At 40.5% G+C, this 21711-nt stretch overlaps 1 non-coding gene across 1 annotated transcript; it reads right to left on the reverse strand.

Annotated features, from left to right (window-relative positions):
- Positions 1 to 5060: 5060 nt before the first annotated feature.
- TRNAR-UCG lies at positions 5061 to 5133 on the reverse strand. Its single transcript has one exon. It is a non-coding gene; the product is annotated as a tRNA-Arg (tRNA).
- Between the last annotated feature and the right edge of the window lie 16578 nt (positions 5134 to 21711).

Below are 21711 nucleotides of genomic sequence, written 5' to 3' on the forward strand. Positions count from 1 at the left end.
CGTGATGAAACCCCGTCTCTACAAAAAATACAATTTAGCCAGGCGTGGTGGCGCGCCCCTGTGGTTCCTAGGTGACAGAGTGAGACCCTGTCTCAGAGAAACCTGACCTTCACGGTCTCAGGCCCAGATAGATTAGGCATATATAAAATTTCATGACAAGTGTTTCTGTGTGACTTTTCAACTCTGTGAAACAAGGACGATCTTAGGTTTTAAAATCATTGTATAAGTGGGACTTTCCTTGTCTCTGAATCTGCTTTCCCTACCTCAGTTTCTTCATTCCTCTGGGATTCTTAATGATTCTATGATGTCTATAGTTATGACAAAGACACGGGTATTGAGTCTCAAAAAATAAACCGACCCAGTACAGCGTCGGAGCTGAGCAGGAAGCCTGTATGTGGGCCACCGATCTCACCTTCTGGATCTTAAACATCTGAGACATCCTGGAGACACAATACAGCTCTCCCTCTTCACAGATTTATGACTGCCCGTTTGCAAACGCTCAGCACTACCCGTTCTTTTCTAGCTGCTACTGCATTTTGAAGTGTTTACATTCTCCCTGGTTCCATTCTGAGCTGCCCACAAGGTAAAAGTGGGTTCAAAACAACACCTACAGACCAACTTGAATTAACACTTGGTTTAAAAAAAAAAAGTGATAGTGGATAATTTACTTAACCAAGATGTGCAATGAACATATCAATAGGAGAGCTGTTCACCGTGTTGTTTGATAATAAACGATTAATGGCCACAATAATAAATTAACGATTAATGGCTGCAAGTTCCTCCCATCTCTGTATGCATATCCCTCTGTAATGTGTGTGTATGTGTGTTTGTTTTGTTTTGTTTTTTTGAGACAGGGTTTGGCTCTGTCCCCCAGGCTGGAGTGCAGTGGTGCGATCTTGGCTCATTGCAACGCCACCTCCTGGGTTCAAGCGATTCTCATGCCTCAGCTGCTCAAGTAGCTGGGATTACAAGCATGCGCCACCATGCCTGGCTAATGTTTGTATTTTTGTAGTAGTAGAGTCAGGGTTTCGCTATATTGCCCAGGCTGCTCTCAAACCCCTGAGCTCAAGTGGTCCGCCTGCCTCCACCTCCCAAAGTGCTGTGATTACAGACATGAGCCACCACACCAGGTCTGTAATGCAATTTTGCAGCAGCTTTCATCAAGAAGCCAAGTCTGTTTCCCTCCCTGTTGTATGTGAGTTGACTTTGTGTTTGCTTTGACTAATAGAATTCTGTGAAATGGTGTAGAAATAGTGGTGTAGGAGTTCTAAGATTAGGCCTCAAGAAACCTTGTCACTTACCTCTTAGAACCTTGATACCACTGTGTATGGAAACCTTATCGAGCATCTGAGGTGGAAGACCACACGGAGAGAGAGTCTCAGCCATCTCAGCCATCCCAGGCAGTCCAGCTGACACCCAACACATGTTAGTGGGACCATCATGGACCATCCAGTCTCAGTCAAACTGCCAGGTGACCACAATCAAACGAGCGATCCAAGACAAAACCAACAAAAGAATTGCCCAGCTAAATATAGCTCAAATCATTGACCTGAAGAATTGTAAACAGAAGAAACAATTGTTGTTTTAAGCCACTAAATTTGAGTAAGATTTGTTACATAGATGTAAATGATGGATATAAGCAGTGAGCATATTTCTGAGCACAAAGCAAGCACCTAGGGTAAGTTAGGAGTTATGATTTTGGGGGATCTTCTCATTGCCCCAAGAAGTTGGTCTTCTCTCCTCTTGCCACAACACGGAAACTCCAGAATCATTTGGAATCCTGGGCTGTTCAAATTGATCCTTGGAATAAGCTTCTGATTCTTTGTGTCCTTGCACCAAGCTCAGGCTTCCTGCTCTGAAAGACCCAGAGCTTCCAGATCTCTAGAGTGAGTTGAGGTATGACTGGATAGAGGTGTCCCACAGTCCTTGCCTGATTTTGTAAACTAAACTGCAGAGTCCACAATTATTTCTAGCTGCATTTTCCTAGTGCTGGCTGTCCTTTTGGTAGGTGTGCTGATTTGCCTTGTCACCCATGACAAGGAGAAAAGGGTTTGATATCCATGTTGAAAAACATTTGAATATTTAATTTTTAAAAATTGTAGTAGTTTAGAGATGCCAGATAGTCATACTTGGTACCTTGTTTCCAGTTTGCCTAATATTCTTACAAGAAAATTACATAACAGACAATTCTTATGTGTCACATACTTGTCATCATGGTGGCTAGAAGCAGGGTGTACAGTTCTCTTTTCCAGATACTCCTGAGTACCTTCCCACCAGGCAAGATACCAGAATCAGGCAAAACTTTTTTTTTTTTTTGCTTTGGATTTTAAACTAAATCTGAACAGAAAGCAGCATCTGTGTGTTTTATTTAGAAATGTTGCATTTGATAGAAGAGTTGAAAATGACAATTGAACAATGTCATAAATTATGACAGAATTTCCTAATTTATTAGTCAAACTAGCAATCAAACAAACCGAGTATGTTATAAAGCCATTTACAGACAGAGTCACCCTCTCAGAAAATTCCTAGAGGTTATTCTCCATCAAAATAATACAACACTAAAAAAAAGGAAAACACGGGTCAAAAACAGGAAGAAGGCAAAGTATATCCCAGGTCGTTGGAAGAAAAACCCCAGGAAGACACCTGTGTAACATGCCTAGAGAACAACCAGTCTAGATTGAAGCAGGGGGATGAAGGCTCCAGAGAGGAGACCACTAAGAAAAATATTAAAATTCATAGGTTCCTTGAGGTATTTCACCATATTGAGAGTTACTTAAATTCAAGGAAAATCAATTGAGATGAATTGGTTACATGATCATAAAAGAAAAAGGCAGTTAATAACTTTGCAGAAAACTAAAAGGCACATAAGATACAAAATATAATCATAGTACTACATGGCACAGCTGTGAATAATTTTTTATAACCAATAAACCCTGAATTTAGAATTATGATGAAATTAAGTAGGAAGGATGAGGGAGGAGAAATATATATGGAGGGATGAGTAATGTATGAGGGATACCTCTAGAGATTGACTTTCAACATGAAGTGAAAAGAGCCCTGCAGACCTGCTCCCAAGTGAAACTGGTGAAAATTATTTTTTTCAAATCAACCATTTAAAAGTCTCTGGCAAAGTGCCGGGCATAGTGGCTCATGCCTGTAATCCCAGCACTTTGGGAGGCCGAGGTGGGTGGATCACGAGGTCAGGAGTTCGAGGCCAGCCTGGCCAGCATGGTGAAACCCCGTCTCTACTAAAAATACAAAAATTACCTGGGCATGGTGGCGTGTGACTGTAGTCCCAGCTACTCGGGAGCTGAGGCAGGAGAATTGCTTGAACCTCAAAATAATGATAATGAATGAAAGAATTGTTTTAAGAGTACATACTGTATGATCCCACTCCATGAAATTCTGAAAACTATGAACATATAACAACGGAAAGCATACCTGGTTGTAAGAGGGGAACAGGGCTTACAAGAGTGCAGGAGGAAGTTTTTCGGGGTGATGTCTATGTTCATTATCTTTATTGTACTGGTCATTTCATGATTACACATATTACACATATATGATTATATATATGTGTAAAACTTACACATAGTTTAAACTTGTGCAGTTTATTGCATGGGAATTATGCCACAATAAAACTGTTTAGAGTACATTGTCTGGAAAAATATATCTATGCCATTCTGTGAGTATAGTTGTGGGTCTTTTCCCTCTCTTTTTTCTATACTGTGGAAAAGATTGTGTCTCGTTGGATTTTTTGTTTGTTTGTTTTTTGTTTTGAGATGGAGTCTCGCTCTGTCGCCAGGCTGGAGTGCAGTGGTGCGATCTCGGCTCACTGCAACCTCTGCCTCCCGGGTCAAGAGATTCTCCTGCCTCAGCCTCCCCAGTAGTTGAGATTACGGATGCCCGCCACCACGTCCAGCTAGCTAATTTTTTGTATTTTTTAGTAGAGATGGGGTTTCACCATGTTGGCCAGGATGGTCTCGATCTCCTGACCTTGTAAGCCCCAGATAAGTGATGGAACATGGGGTTTTCTCAGTAGGAAGATGTTTGACAGCTAATTCAATTTATTTCGTAGTTTGACTATTCATTATTGCTCTCCGTTCTTTAATCATACTTAATAAGTCACGCTGTCCTAATAATTTGTCCATTTCATCTAAGTATTCAAATGTATTTGGCCAGATTCTTTCCCCTTTTGTTTTGTTTTAACGTTTACTGGCTTAATTTTTTTGTTGTTCTATTTTTTTATATCTTCCTGCCCAGACAATTGTTTTGACTTTTACTGGTTTATTATAAAGGGCATTACAAAGGATCTCTTTCGCCTTTTGGAGAAGCGGCTTACTCTTCAAGATCTTTTCCTGGCTCGCCTCTCCTCCTGTTTTCAGGTCTCTATTAACACCTTGGTTCCTCAGATATTGCGGACAGTTTAATTCGCCCCGCGATGTGAGGGAGAATCCAGGAGCGGGCCCCGGCAGAGAAAGAACGCTTCCGGTCAACGACCACATCCACCTGAATCAGGAGCGGGTTTTAAAGCTCCTCTAAAATGTGGGAAGCTTTCCTTTCGAAAGGGGGCGATATTTAAACTGACCTCAAAAATACAAGGCTCTCAAGATACACTCTTTTGTGTGTCTGCGAGTCAAACTTGTAACCGAGCGCCGGGACCAGTGGAAACGTGATGGTCGCCCCCTGCGGGACCAGGTGACTAAAGCTCCTTAACATGCACTCAACTGAGCTCACTGAGCCCACTCAACAGGCGGGAAGAGGATGCGCCTGGACCAGGGCGCACGTTCTCCCCATCCCACCCCGGACTCCAGGCACCTGTGTGCCAGCCTGGCCAAGCGCTTCCTCCAAAGTGCAAACAGCTGAAAGGTGGTGTGCTGGCCCCACCTCAATCACTCGCAACTCCAAAGAGGAGTGTGATTCAACTTCCCATTTCTTTGGGAAAGGACTGCAGAGAATTCACGTTCACTTTCCGAAACTAATTGAATGCTATAATTTTGAGGTGTGGGAGGTTGCGCAGTGTTGCTTGAAAGTTAGGGTCGGGAGCGTAAAAAAGGGAGAGTCAACCACGAAGGGATTCGAACCCTCAATCTTCTGATCCGAAGTCAGACGCCTTATCCATTAGGCCACGTGGTCCTACGCTTTCCCAACTGCAAAAAATATGAGAAATGTTGTTAAGTCTTGGCTATTAACCTGGATTTTATATATATTGTATGGTTCTACTTATATGACATGATTTCTGTTGTTAACCTAATTTCAAAGACAGTGTAATAATACAAAAGCTAAATAACTTTCCAGTGTCACACAATAACAGGGTAATGCAAAGTGAGTATTTCGATTTTCTCCAAACTCCTACCCTTAACTTGACACCAAATGTTACACCAAATTTTGCACATGCACCACATTGCTTCTCTCAGCCAGTGACAAAAAGCTGTAAAGAAAGGGAAAAGGAAAAGTATTGAATGTCTCTCTATAATCACTACTACACATGATCAGTTTGCATTTAGCATTGAAACCCTCTGGAAGTAAATGAAAATCACCAAGTGAACGAGAAAGACCCCCTCAGGCGACCTTCTCAGCTTGGCGTCCAATTCAGCTGCAACAGCTGCAATTAGCATTAAATAGAGACATCTTCCTAGGCCTGGCTCCGCTTGGTAATCAAAACTAGACCCTGCTGAATACTCTGTAGTGAGACGTTTGTTAAAAGCCCAAGAGTCTAGCGGTCACTTAGAGAATAATGTAGAAAATACCTATCATCTTGTGCAACCACCCGGTGGTGGCGCTGTGTGGTTCAAGGGGCAGGAGCCGCGCTTTAGGCCCGGAAAGTTGCGGTTCGAACCACTTCTTAGCGGTTGTGTATTTTCATTTCAGTTCTTCATTTGACCCAGCCATCCTTGACTCGCAGGATTTTGACCTCCCACTAGTGATGTGCCGGTGGGAAACACACAGGAAAGAAAGGCGCACGCGAGGCCTGGCCACTGAACCAACTACGCCTGTGTGGACCCCCTCCTGTGGGTGCCGGGGGCGTGGTGAAAGCAACTGGGCCCATATGGTGGTCTCATTCCCCCGATTACTGGGAACTCTTGGAGAACCTCAATGGGACCTGCCTCTTCATCCTGGCTTCCGGCTCTCCCAAAGTCTGTTATACAGATTTTTCACATTCCAGAAGGGCTGGAGAAACATTTATTTACTGAAAAGTTCTTCTATCCAGCAACTGCACCCTGAGGAGGCTGCGCTCTCTTTCTCTTGCCCTCCACGAAAGCACCACCCGGATTCTCTCACCCACCTGGTCAAAGTGTCAGCTTGCAGGGATCTGTTCTTAACCCAGCCTGAAGGGGTTCAGTGAACACCTAGGAACCAAACTTACTCTGAGACCTAAAAGACGAAAAAGAATTAGTTTTAAAAGAAAAAGAAGTGCAGAAAGAAGCTGCACATTGTGGCTCACGCCCGTAATCCCAACACTTTGGGAGGCCAAGACGCGGTAGGGTGGGGGGTTGGGGGGGGAGTGCGGGGGAGTGCGGGGGAGTGGGGGGTGGGGGTGGGGATTGCCTAAGGCCAGGAGTTTGAGACCCTCCTGGGCAACATAGCGAAACCTCTCTCTCTCTTCTCTCTTTAAAAAAAAAAAAAAAAACCAAATAGGTGATCTAGAAGATGGATCAGTATGTGCAATGGTATAAAGAATTTTGCCCAATTAATTTGAAAATTAAAAGCAGATTCTGCAAAAGTTATCAATTATGAAATTCGATTCAAGACGAAATAGCAAGTAACTGTTACATAAATTGAATAGTCAAAAATTGTCCTACAGAGAAAGTCCTAAACCCAGATATTTTCACCTGAAAATTCTTCAAAACAATCCAGGGAGAATAATTTCAATTGGACACAAACTTTTCCAAACATAGTGACAGAGGGAAGACTTTTCACCTCATTTTCACCTTCATCCTAATACCAAACCAAAGAGAGTGAGAGAAAGAAAAATCACAGGTCAATCTCATCCATGAACACAAAATCAGAAATCAAAAAAAAGCTGAATCCACTAATGTTTAAAAAGTATAACAAACCCAGATTTATACCAAAAGCAGGATGTCAATTTAACATGAGAAGAACAGTGTTATGATTCAGTACATTAAGAAAGTAAAGGAAAAAAATATGTTCACCTCAAAAGAGGAAGAAAAACATTAGATAAATTTCTATGTCTGCTCACGATGCAACTGTTAACAATCTAGAAATAGAAGGAAATTTCTTTTACTTAATTTTTAAAAGATAAAAATAATCTACAGAAAATAATTCTTAAAGGTAAAAAGTTTAAAACACTTTACTTGAGATTGGGACTACAAATGGTATACTAGGAATTGCCACTTCCATTCCTTCCCAGACAAAAGGAAAGTAAAAAATTTATAATTCTCAGAAAGGAAGAAACAGAACTATCTTTTCTTTCTGTTTTTTCTTTAACAAATTGTTTGTGTACAAAATTAACAAATTTAAAATTAAATTATTATAATTATGGAGTCTTAACACATTTTCCTGACTGCCATAACAATTTACGAAAGCAATGACATGCAATGCAGAAAAACCTAGAAGTCACAGGAAATGAGATATTTTGATATTTCAATAACAAAAAAACACAAAAATACGGCATAATTTCATTTATAGAAAGTACAAACTAAGCATCCTAAAATATCTATTGTTTATGGATACAAATATAATTAGTAAAGCTAACAAATAAGAGCAAGAGAATGATTATTTCAAACATTATTATAGTGGTTATCTCAGCATGAGGATGAGAGAGGTATACTATAGAGTAGGGTAAATGGAGTTTCTGAAATAATGGTAGTGCTGTCTTTCTTAATGTGGCTTCCTATTTTTTAAGAAAATTTTTAATTGCAGTATAAGAAACATACAGAAAAGTGCCCAAATACAAGCATATATAGATCATTGAATGTATATGAAGAGAATATATCTTTGAACTCCCACCCAGGTCTTCTGTTTCAATGTTTTGCCACTGTTTCCATCAAATAAGATCCCAGAACTAAGTTTTGCCACTTGAGCTGTGTCAAGAGATAGAAAATTATCAGTCCCTCCGAAAGCCACCCTCATGCCCCCTCTTAATCACATTCTCCATAAGCATAACCACTTTCTTGACATCTAATATCATCTTTGAATTGTGCATATTTTCATACTCCATATAAATAGGATTATATAATAAATACTCTCTTATGTATGGCTTCTTTTGTGCAGGAATATGTGAAATTCCTCCATGTTGTTGCATTTAACAATTGTTCTTTCTCACTGCTGTGTATGTATTCTGCAATATGAATATAACAATTTTTTATGTTTGTTTACTCATTCTGCTGGTGATGGATGTTTGTGTTGTTTCCAATTTGGGGATATTATAAACCGTACCTCTAGGAAAAGTCTTGGACTTGCTTTTTTTTTTGCATATATTTGCACAAGTTTTACTGGGTATTAAAATAAAGAGAATAAATCAATTTTTAATGTTTGCCGACAGTTTTCAAAACCCATTATTCTCTTTTATCCATCTGCCTCACATTTAGGTCAGCCTATAAGAAAGTGTATTTAATCTATGGATCACTTTTGATAGTGTGATAGTGTGGATATTTTAGCATTATTAATTCTTCCAATCCATGAACATGAAATATCTTTTCATGTATTTGTGTCTTCACCAATTAATTTCATCAGTGTTGATAGTTGGTTAAATTTGTTCCTAAGCATTTATTCTTTTTGATACTATTGTAAATGGGATTCTTAATTTCCTTTTTAGATAGTGTTCATTGTTGGTGTATAGAAATGCAACTGATTTTTGCATGTTGACTTTGTACTCTGCAACTTTACTGAATTCATTTATTAGTTCAACAGTTTTTTGGTGGGGTATTTAGGGTTTTCTGTACATAAGATCATGTATACAAAAATCAACTCAAGGTGAATCAAAAGCTTAAATCTAAGACCGGAAACCATTAAAATTCTATAAGACAGCATCGGAGAAACCCTTCTAGACACTGGCTTAGGCAGAGAGTTCATCACCAAGAACCCAAAGCAAATGTGACAAAAACAAAGCTAAATAAACTAAAAAGTTTCTGCACAGCAAAAGAAGTAATCAGCAGGGTAAACCAACAATCCATAGAGTGGGAGAAAATCTTCGCAAACTGTATACCTGACAAAGGACTAATATCCAGAATCTATAAGGAACTCAAACAAATCAGCAAGAAAAAACAAATAATCCCATCAAAAAGCGGGCTAAGGACATGAATAGACAATTTTCAAAAGAAGATACACAAATGGGCAACAAACATGAAAAATGCTCAACATCACTAGTAATCAGGGAAATGCAAATCAAAACCACAATGTGATACCACCTTACTGCTACAAGAATGGCCATAACAAAAAAAAATTTTTAAAAACACATGTTGGCATGGATGTGGTGAAAAGGGAATACTTTTACACTGCTGGTGGGAATGTAATCTAGTACAGCCAATATGGAAAACAGTATGCAAATTATTTAAAAAACTAAAAGTAGATCTATCATTTGATCCAGTAATCCTACTACTGGGTATCTACCCAGAGGAAAGTAAGTCATTATATGAATAAGACACTTGCATACGCATGTTTATAGCTGCCCAATTTGCAATTGCAAAAATATGGAACCAGCCCAAATGCCCATCAATCAACAAGTGGATAAAGAAAATATGTTATGTATTAAATATACACCATGGAGTACTATTCAGCCATAAAAAGGAATGAAATAATGACTTTTGCAACAACCTGGATGAAGTTGGAGACCATTATTCTAAATGAAGTAACTCAGGAGTGGAAAACCAAACATCATGTGTTCTCACTTATAAGTGGGAGCTAAGTGAAGATGCAAAAGCATAAGAATGATATAATGGACTTTGGGGACTCAGGAGGTGTTGGGGGAGGATAAAGGATAAAAGTCTACACATTGGGTACGGTTACAGTGTACACTGCTTGGGTGATGGATGTATGCACCAAAATCTCAGAAATCATCACTAAACAACTTATCCATGTAATCAAAGACCATCTGTTCCCCAAAAACCTGTTGAAATAAAAAAAAATACTAAGATCATGTCATCTGCAGAGACAATTTAACTTCTTCCTTTCAGATTTGGATATCTTATTTCTTTTTTCTTGCCCAATTGTTTTGGCTAGGACTTCCAGCACTATATTGAATAGAAATGGTGAGAGTTGGCCTCCTCAGCTTGTTCCTGATGTTAGAGGAAAATCAGGTTTTCACCATTGAGTTTGTGAGCTCTAGGCTTATCATATATAGCCTTTGTTATGGTGAGGTACATTCCTTCTATACCTAATTTACTGAGAGTTTTATCATGCAAGTTGTTGAATCTTGTGAAATATTCTTCCTACATTTATTGAAATTATCATATTATTTTATCCTTTATTCCATTAATGTGATATATCACATTTATTGATTTGTATATATTGAACTACCTTTGCCCTCCAGGGATAAATTCCACTTGATCATGGCGCATGATCCTTTTAATGTACTGTTGGATTCAGTTTGCTCTATTTTATTGAGGGTTTTGGCATCTATTTTCATCAAGGATATTGGCCTACAATTATCTTGTAATGTCCTTGTCTGGCTTTGGTATCAGGGCAATGCTGACCTCATAAAAACAGTTTGGAAGTATTTCCTCCTCTTTGAGTTTTTGGAAGAGTTTGAGAAGGATTGGTACCAGTTCTTTAAATGTTTGGTACGATTCAGCAGTGCAGCCATAAGGTCTTGGGATTTTCTGTGTTGGGAGGTTTTGATTGCTGCTTCAACCTCTTTACTTGTTATTGGTCTGTTTGAATTTTCTACTTTTTCATGATTCACTCTTGGTAGGTTGTATGTTTCTAAGAATTATCCATTTCTTCTAAGTTATCCAATTTGTTGGCATATAATTATTGATAGTAGTGTATTACAATCCTTTGTATTTGTCAGTGGAAAAGAAAACACACTCAAAGTGTTGTTTTTTTCTATTCTCTCACCCAACAGCCTCAACACCGATGTCTTTTGTGACCAAATGTGTGTGAAGGGGGGGTGTTCCTCACACACCAAACAAGCAATCAATTTTGTAGCAGAAACTAACTCAGCATCCTCCAACCCAGTTCAATTATGACATTATCCACCTGGAAATAGTTTCAGATCCCACAGGTTGATAACTCAGTTTCACAAAACTGCCCCCACTTCAGACACAAGTCACAAGTCTGGGCCTCCAGAACTTCTGATCAACCAGCTTCAAGTTAGGGCTTCCATGACCCCCTCTTTGAGTTTGATTAATTTGCTAGAGCAGTTCACAGAACTCAAGGAAACACTTATGTTTACTGGTTGATTGTAAAGGATATAATAAAGGATGCAAACAAACAGCCAGATAAAGAGATAAACAGGGTGTGATCTGAAAGGGTCCGGAGCACAAGAGCTTTCCCTCCCATGAAGTTGGGATGTGCTATCTTCCCAACACGTGGAAGAGTCCGTCCTCCCGTTATAGGCCCAGAGCAGGGCCTTGAGGGCCAAATTTCCAGAGAGATGCTCTGGAGACTTCAGCATTTGCTGCCCAAGGCTGCTTCAGGACTCTGCTTGCCACACTCTGGCACAGAGCTCCTTGGATGCTCCAGCCTTGGCTCTGGAGGGCACAATGGTAAGTCTTGGTAATGTCTACATGTTGCTGATTCGGCAAACATGCATAGTACAAGAGATGTGGGGCCTCCACCTAGATTTCAAATGGACAGCCTGGGGACCCAGACAGAAATTTGTTGTAGGGTTAGAGCCACCAAAGAGAGTTCCCTCTAAATTAAAACCTAGTGGAGCTGTGGGATCAGGACTGCCTCCAAGACCCTAGAGGTGTAGAGCAACCAGCATGTAACTCCAGCCTGGGAGAGCTTCAAGCATGAGACTCCAACATGTGAGAGCTGTGACACGGCCTGCACCCAGCAAAACCATAGGGGTGGGGCAGCCCAAGGCCTTGGGACCCAACCACCACCCCATTGTGCCCAGATGGAGGGACATGGAGTCAAGGAAGATAATTCTGGAGCTTTAATACTTAATGTATTCTTCCTGTTGGGTTTTAGACTTACTTGGCATTAGTTATTCCTTTATTTTTGCCTATTTCTCCCTTTTGGAATAGGAACATCTATCTTACACCTGGGCCACCATTGTATTTTGGAAGCAGATTACTTGTTTTGATTTCGTAGGCCCATAGCTGTAGGAAATCTGCCTCAAGATGAATAATGCCTTGAGTCTCACCCATATCTTATTTGGATGAGACTTTGGAGTTTTGTGTTGGTGCTGGAAGGAGTTAAGATCTTAGAGCTATTGGGATGGAGTGAATGTGTTTTGCATGTGAGAAGGACATAAATTTTGAAATTCAGGGGTGGAATGCTATGGTTTGAATGTGTCCCCTAAAGTTCACGTGTTGGGAACTTAAGTTCCTAGTGCACTACTGTTGAGAAATGTAACCTTTAAAAGGTGTTTAGGTCTTGAGGGCTCTGCCCTCATGAATGAATGAGTGTCATTATCACAGGAGTAGGCTCATTATTGCAAGAATGGGCTCATTATGGTGAGAGTAAATTTGTTATTAAAGTGAGTCTGACTCTCTGTCATTCACGTGCATACTCTTTTGCACTTCTGCCCTCTGCCGTGAGATAATGCAGCACAATGGCCCATGCCAGATGTGGCACCCTCAATCTTGGATTTACCAGTTGCCAGAATTGTAAGAAAAAATTTCTTTTCTTTATAAAATACTCAATCTGTGATAGTCTGTTATAGCAACACAAAATAGATCAAGACATTCCTCTAATTGGCAAATTTCAAATAATCTGTCTTTGAGTTCACTGATTCTTCTGCATGATTGAGTTTGCTGTTGAAATCCTTGATTTAATTTTTCTATTCTGTCATTGTATTCTTCAGCTGCAGTGTTTCTATTAGGTTCCTTTTCATAGTTTCTAGTTATTAAACTTCTCCTTTTGTTCATGCATTGTTTTCCTCATTTTTATTTAGTTGTCCATATACATTCTCTTATAGCTTATTGAGCTTATTTCAGATGATTATTTTGAATTCTTTATCAGGTAATGTGTAGATCTTTATTTCTTACAATTCAGTTACTGAAGCATTAATAGTTTTCTTCAGTGAAATCGTGTTTGACTAATTCTTCATGATCTGTGTGGCATTGCACTAGTGTCTGTGCATTTGAAGGAAGAAAAACTTCCAATCTTATAGACTGATTTTGGCAGGTACAGATATTCTCCTGTTGAGTTGCCTAGAACAGAAGATATATTCCTCTCAAGTACACATGAAACGTTCCCCGTGAGGACCACATTCCAGGCCATAAAACAAACCTCAAAAAATTGAAAGTGTAAAAATGATGTGATGTATTTTCTCTAATCATAACGTAATGGAATTAGAAATCAATGACAGGGAAAAAATGTGCAAGACACAAAAATATGTGGAAATTAAGCAACACTCTTGTATAGCCAGTGGGTCAAATAAGAAATACCAAAGGAAACCAAAAAATACTTTGAGATGAATAAAAATGAAGACACAACATACAAAAACTTACAGGATGCAGATAAAGCAGTGCTTGGAAGAAAATTAATAGCTGTAAATGCCTGTATCAAAAAAGAAGAAAGATGTCAAATCAGTGACCTAACTTTCTACCTGTAGCTTTATAATAAGTTTTGAAGTCAGATATTGTGAGCCCTTCTACTTTTATCTTCTTAAGCAATAAGCAGAATCTTTGGGGGCTTATATATACCCAGATACTTTTTCATATATAAATTAAAAATCTCAGAGAGGAAAACCAAGGAACTGCTGAATATGGTTGCCTCTAAAAGAGTGGCCCTAGAGAGACATGCTGTGGATCTAGGGAAGAATAACCAAGTGTTACTTATGTAACACACACACACACACACACAAACACATATTCTCTTGAGTGATATATTCTGTTTAATATGACAGGAGGTGATACCATTGAGCAGCTAACATTATCTCTATTTTATCATTTATGCAATGACGATATTAAAATAACTGATTTATAAGTCACCTTCCAGCTCTAGCAATAAATATATTGATTATAAGCAAACAAAGTTATAAAGATGAATCTGGGTTTATGAGAAAAGAGACGAGGTATCAAATTGAAATGTTTTAAAGAACTTCTGTATAGGAGCGTTAGTTTCTCTTGTATAAACTAGCTTTGTCATATTTATTAAGCTGTCATGGTTTGAGGAAATGCTAGTGGGCAGAAAGAAAAAATTTTTGACACAAGGAGATAAGACAAAGAGAAGGAAGAGGAAGAACAGTTGCAGTTCTGAGGCACAAGGTGTCCTAGATGTTTTTCCTGATGCATAGGTACCACTTGAATAGGACAATAGTGAGACACCTTCCCTTGTCCTCCCTACTCTGACCCCTGCCCTATTCATGGAGCTGAATTCCCCATCGCTGCTGTCTCTACCTCCTATTGCTGAGTTGGGTAAACACCAGGAAGTCACCTATGTGGATTCCTGTCTCATCTTTGGGAGCTTTTCAGAAACTCCAATGTTCAAAAGTAAAATTGAAAATAAGTGAAACAAAGATTTGTTTGGTAAATCATTCCCTTTAGCTCTTAAAGATTCTGTACAATATTGAAGAATAAAAAAGTAAGAAGACTCACATTACCAGACTTCAAGAAATACTGTAAAACTACAGTAATCAAGACAGTGTGGTATTGGTAAAAGAACAGACACATAGAACAATAGAATAGAGACTCCAGAAATAGACCCACACAAACATAGCCATGTGATCATTGACAAAGAAGCAAATATATAATTCAATGGAAAAAAGGACAGTCCTAGATATTTGCCCATCTGATTTGAAAACTCTTGTCCACACAAAATGCCTATACATGAATGTTTATAGTAGCTTTATTCATAACATTCATAGTATTCTTCAAAAACTGGAAGTATCTAAGATGTCCTTCAATGGGCAAATATATTTACAAGCTGTGGTACATTCATACATTGGAATTTTATACAGAAATTTAAAAGTGTGCCATAAAACCATGAAAAGGCATAAGCGCATATTGTAAGTAAAAAAAAGTCGGCCTGAATAGGTTACAGACTGTGATTCCAATTATATGACATTGACCTTCTAAAAAGGCAAATCTATAGAGAGAGTTAAATGAGTCTTGATTTCCAGGGGTTTGTGGGGAGGGGAGGAGGGTTGAACAGGTGAAGTGCAATAGATTATCGTTTAATTCAGTAAGCTCATATAGAAAAAAGAGGAGGAAGGTCAAGGTGAAACACAAAGTTTCGATATCAAAGTGGAAAACGAAGAGAGAGGGAGATAAAGGAAACGAGGATGAGATAGTGAAAGAACAGGGCACAGAGGGATAGTAAGAGTGATGACTGGAGCCAGCGTGCAAGGGAGAGAAGAAGGAGAAGGCGGGGAGCTAGAGAGAGAAGGAGGGAAAGGGAGAACAAAGTGAGAGTGAGAGGCATGAGAGAGAAAGAAAACGGAGGAAAGAGGAACAAAGGGAAAGACAGTGTGCCCAGTTATCAATGTATTGGCTGCCAGCTCCAGATCGCCCCTTCCTTGCCCTGCTCTATGATACTGGAGGTGGACGCTGAAAACATTTGTTTCGCCAAATGGTAATGTTGAAGCTGTGCTAGGCGAGTACACTGCAAGAGGAAGGGGCCTCTGGACTCCATGATTTTTCTGCTTGTTCCTGCTGAAACCAAGGTGTTAATCTGATCGGGTATGCCAAACTTAGCCTGCCCTGCTTGCTTTTGGCCGCTGTCATTTTGTGATTTTTTTCCCCCATGAAGCTGAGGGCCGCTCCGCCGAACATTAGAACTTAACCCTTACCGGCGACCCTGTAGATAATGTCTGTAAGTCGCCACGGTAACGGTCGCCTCAGTTGTTTTTCAGGAACCTGGGGCAACTCCTATCCAGTTTAAACCGGTTGAGACCACCGAGCCTTCAACGGGACCTGCGCAAGTGCCCAAGAGGTGTCCAAAAACTCCACCCTCAGATCATACTAACGCCGTCATTTTCTGTACACTATGTCCAATGCAATACCGTGACCTTTTGCGCAGAACGAACCTGTTACTTCATTTTCCCTCACTGCCAATCACTTTTCCCCACACCTTAGACCACCCCACTTCCCTAACTCGTAATTATCCCTAAGCCTTCTCTTCCGGGAAACGGATCTGAGAGCTGCTCTTCTGCCTCCTCCCTGGGCTGCCTTGTGAATAAATCTTTTCTCTTTTTCACAAACTGCTTATCACAGTGATTGATTTTCTGTGCGTGGGCAGAACAAACCAGGTCAATAACACTGCTTTGTGGGGTGGGTTGTGGGACACCCAGGGCGATCATCCCTCGCGAGTTTGTGAAACTCCCGGCCGACGACTCTCCAACGAACCTTACACAAGCCCTAGCAGGCGGCTCCCCAGAGAGCTCATTCCACACTCTAATAATGGGTGATTGCCTGCATGCCAGCTCCAGCGTATGGCACCTCAGAGAACTTTTCAGCCAGTGGCAGTGGGAAGTGCTTTTCCCCACTTTGTTCCTGTCTTGGATGCTCTGCCTCAGGCCTAGAGGCAGTGGCTGCTCCGAAGAGTTCTCTACTCTTACTAGACAGTGCCCTGTTACTAGTTAATAATTCTTTAAGTTGAATATTTCTTGTTCAAATTACCATGCGGTTTCTGTCTTCTGACTAGATCTTAACTGTTAAAAATAAGTAATGGATAATAGAGAAGGAAACTGGGAGAGGAGGAAAAATGAAAGGGAGAGCAAACGAAATAGAGTAGAAAGTGGAAGTGATTAGTATGGGTCCATACAGCTTGATGGAAAAGGTTCTGTCTTTAGATCAGAATCAAGTCTGTAGGAGGAGACTTTCAGCCTCCTTCTGAGAATACAGCCACAGTGTGTGAATCTAAGTTATCTTAGTTCAGCTCCCTAACTCTACAAAGGGTAGGATCATTTTCCCTTTTATTTGATGCCCATGGAGATGAAGTCCTCTTCTTGTGCATAACAGGTGATCAGTAATTTTGGAGCAAAATGAAAGTAGCTTATGAAAGAGAGTTGTCTTGCTGAAGTCAGTTGATATGCCACCCCCCTTTTCAGATGAAACAGAGGAGCTGGCAAAAACCACCTCTGAATCAGCTGGCCTGCCCTACGAGAATAATGTGCTGTTCTTTTTCCTCCTGAGCAAGCATGACCCTAGTTCTCCCACACTCTGGGAGTAAATAAACAGGACTGTCAAAGAGGTCCTCACCACAGCCTTCAGCCAATGTCTCAGGAACTGAGGCTTACCTGAGACATAGAAGGTGAGGTGATGTGGTTGCTTAGACTTATCTTCTCATTTGTGCTGGTCCTGGCACTCTTATTGCTATGAGATTACTAAAAAGTTTCCTGGAACATATTTTGTAAAATAATTAATTGATACACTGATTTGATCTTTATCAATTATATGAATGGTAGTAAATTATCACATGTATCCTGAAAACAGGGTCATCTATCATGTATAAATTTTAAAAATTTAAAGTAAAAAAAAAAAAGGGGAAATAATCTATTACAATCTCTTCTTCTCTTACATATCAAAGGGTAGTATATTGAGTCCAAAGAGAAATTATTCCTTCCTTTCTTTCTTTCTCTTTCTTTTTCTTTCTTTTCTTTCTTTTCCTTCTTTCCCTCCCTCCCTCCCTCCCTCCCTCCCTCCCTCCTTCCTTCCTTCCTTCCTTCCTTCCTTCCTTCCTTCCTTCTGACAGAGTCTCGCTCTGTCTCCCAGGCTGGAGTGCAGCGGCAATCCTCCCACCACAGTCTCCTGAGTAGGTGGAACCACAGGCACTCATCACCATGCTGGGCTAATCTTTTTTTTTTTTTAGATGGAGTCTTGCTCTGTCATCCAGGCTAGAGTACAGTGGTGTGATCTCGGCTCACTGCAATCTCCGCCTCCTGGGTTCAAGTGATTCTCCTGCCTCAGTGTCCCGAGTAGTTGGGATTACAGGCACCCGCCACTGCACCGGGCTAATTTTTGCATTTTTAGTAGGGATGAGGTTTCACCAGGTTGGTCAGGCTGGTCTTGAACTCCTGACCTCAAGCAATCCACCTGCCTCGGCCTCACAAAGTGCTGGGATTACACACGCTGGGCTAATTTTTTAATTTTTTGTTGAGACAGCGTCTCACTGTACTGCCTAGGCTGCTCTCGAACTCCTGGGCTCAAGTGATCTTCCTGCTTCGGCCTCCCAAAGTGCTGGAATTACAGGCATGAGCCACCACACCTGGCCAGGGAAATTATTTTCTTTCTTACTGTTTTTAACTTTAATGTTTTGAATAGATAATATGACATAGTTTACAATTTTTCTAATGTAAAACAATATTCAGTAAAATGTCTTCCTCTCACCCCCACCCCAGTGCCCTTGCCAGTCCCAGATTCTTAAGACCTCAGATGACTAGTATCAGGTTCAGGTGTCTCCTTACAGGGCAATTTTTGGCATATACATTCAAACATGTGGATATTATTTTCCCCACATTTACACAAATGATAGAGTGCTATTTACACTTCTCTGTACCTTACTTTTTCATTTAATATATTCATTCAGTAGTAAGTGTTATTGAGCACCAACTATGTGCTAGACATGTTTCTAGACAGTAAAGATATAATAGGGTGAAGTGAATGATATATTTCCTGCCTTCATGGAGCTGATATTCTAGTGGAGAAGACACAATAAATAAATTAGATAAAAATGAAATATGTTAAATAGTAATAAATTCTAACGAGAAAAGGCAGAAAAGAGGGACAAGATAAGTTGAGAGGTTTGAAATTTTATCTAGTGTGGTTGAGGAAAAGCCTCATTTAGATGATTTTTTGAATAAAGACTGAAAAAAATAGAGGAGCCAGCCATGAAGATATCTAAGAAAAGAGCATTCTAGGCAGAGGGAGGAAAAGTGAGGATGCTCTGAAGCAGGAGTGAGCCTGCAGTGTCCAAGGAACCCCAAAGGGAGAATGAGGTTGGAGTGGAGTAAATTAGGAGGGTAGAAAATGAAATCAGAGAAATAAAGCAAGGGGCCCAGATCCTACAGTATGTTTAGGATTTTCTTTACAAAAACTCTTCTTGACTCAGATCTTGTTATAATACTCTAGAATCACAGATGCCAATACAAATGGTAGTGGCATTGTGGTTCCTATTTTTATTAATAGATTAGAACATGACATGGAAGATTTGGGGAGAAATGCTAAAATCTGATTGGACAACAGCCACCTGGATACCCAAATGAGGTACAGGATACGACTGAATATTATCAATGGCCTGTCTTAGAAGATAATTTTAAAAATACTACTGTCTAGGAGTGATGGCTCACGACTGTAATCCCAGCACTTTGGGAGGCCGAGGTGGGCGGATCACAAGGTCAGTAGATCGAAATCAGCCTGGCCAACATAGTGAAGCCCCCTCACTATTAAAAAATAGAAAAAATTAGCCAGGCGTGGTGGTACCCACAAGTAATCCCAGCTACTCAGGAGGCTGAGGCAGGAAAATCACTTTAATCCGGGAAGAGGAGGTTGCAGTGATCCGAGATCGCACCACTGCACTCCAGCCCGAGCGACAGTGCGAGACTCCATCTCAAAAATGAATTGAAGGCCGTGGGCGGTGGCTCACACCTATAATCCCAGCACTTTGAGAGGTCGAGGCGGGCAGATCACCTGAGGTCAGGAGATCGAGACCACCCTGGCTAACATAGTGAAACTCCGTCTCTACTAAAAATACAAAAACGAAAAAAAAAAAAAAAAAAAAAGCCGGGCTTGGTGCCGGGCGTCTGTAGTCCCAGCTACTCAGGAGGCTGAGGCAGGAGAATGGCGTGAATCCAGAAGGCGGAGCTTGCAGTGAGCCGAGATCGCGCCACTTCACTCCATCCTTGGCAACAACAGAGCGAGACTTCGTCTCACAAAAAAAGAAAGAGAAAGAAAGAAAGAAAGAAAGAAAGAAAGAAAGAAAGAAAGAAAGAAAGAAAGAAAGAAAGAAAGAAATGAAATAAATAAAAAATACTACTAAACCATAGTTGGCCCAAGAACTACAGCAGTTGGGCAAAGCCGTGTGAACACAGTGAGCTCAGAGATGCTCAAATAAATCTAAATCCATTTTTGAAACAGAGGATTTGGGGCTCTTTTCCAACACTACGATTTGTCATTAAAAACACAAGTCCTTGAATAGCAACATGACATTTATTAAGATTGAGTTCTAGGAAACTTCTCCACAGGCAGTTCTCAAAATAATTAATTCTTACCAACATACTCCAGGGGAGAAATGTTTGAAAAGAAATGATGGCATTTTTGTTCATGAGTGGAGCTTTGGTTACAGGCATGAGCCACTGCACCCAGACTCTTTTTACCTTTTTTCATCTCCCTGTGTTTAAAAATACTCAATTTTGGGGCTTTTAAGCTTGTAGTTTGGAAAATATGAGTGTCAGTTTTGTAAATTGATAAACTGGGCTAGTGCAGGTACTGTGGAAATTCAGTCAACATTATTGTTAATATGTATCTTGGATGAGGAGTAGAAGAAAGGATGATAAATGGAATTGCAGTTAACCAACAGGAATAAAAACAAGGTTGTTTTGGCAACTGTCCCCTGTACACCCAGCTCCATCCCCATCTGAGACCTTGCTAGACAACTTTGCATAAAGCCAATAGGTACCTCAGGTGCTGCTGAGCAGCTGCCTTGTCACTACTCCTGGCTTTGAACTGCCCTCCCCACTTCGGGATCCTCACGTCTTGCTACTCAATGCATGGTTTGTGGAAAATAAATGTCGACACCATTTGAGAACTTGTTAGAAATGCAAAATCTTGGCCGGGCGCGGTGGCTCAAGCCTGTAATCCCAGCACTTTGGGAGGCCGAGACGGGCGGATCACGAGGTCAGGAGATCGAGACCATCCTGGCTAACACGGTGAAACCCCGTCTCTACTAAAAATACAAAAACTAGCCGGGCGAGGTGGCGGGCGCCTGTAGTCCCAGCTACTCGGGAGGCTGAGGCAGGAGAATGGCGTAAACCCGGAGGCGGAGCTTGCAGTGAGCTGAGATCTGGCCACTGCACTCCAGTCCGGGCGACAGAGCGAGACTCCGCCTCAAAAAAAAAAAAAAAAAAAAAAAAAAAAAGAAATGCAAAATCTTGAATTCCATCCAGACCAAAAGAATCAGAATGTGCATTTCAACAACTCCCAGGTGATTCCTACACCTATTACAGTTAAGAATCACTACCCAAAAACAGTGGTTCTCAAATTTTGGTATGTGCTATAGTTTGAATTTTGGCATTCCCACAAAATTCATGTATTGAAATCTAATGCCCAAAGTGGCAGTATTATGAGATGGGGCTTTTGGGAAGTGATTAGGTCATGATGGCTCCACTCTCATAAATGGGATTTGTGCCCTTATAAAAGAGGCCTGAGGGAGCTTGTTTGCTTCTTCCATCATGTGAGGACACATAGGAAGTGTCATCTATGCGGAACAGCCTCTCACCAAACACCAAATCTGCTGGCCTCTTGATCTTGGACTTCCCAGCCTCCAGAATATGAGCAATAAATTCCTGTTGTTCATAAATTACCCAAAGATATTTTGTTATACTAGCCAGAATAGACAAGACAGTATACTGCAGAATCACCTGGAGGGCTTTTAAAAACAGATGTTGCAGTTTCTGATTCATTAGGTCCTGGGGTGGGG

The sequence above is a fragment of the Trachypithecus francoisi genome, unplaced genomic scaffold (assembly GCF_009764315.1).
Source record: "Trachypithecus francoisi isolate TF-2019V2 unplaced genomic scaffold, Tfra_2.0 Lachesis_group10, whole genome shotgun sequence".
Taxonomy (NCBI): domain Eukaryota; kingdom Metazoa; phylum Chordata; class Mammalia; order Primates; family Cercopithecidae; genus Trachypithecus; species Trachypithecus francoisi.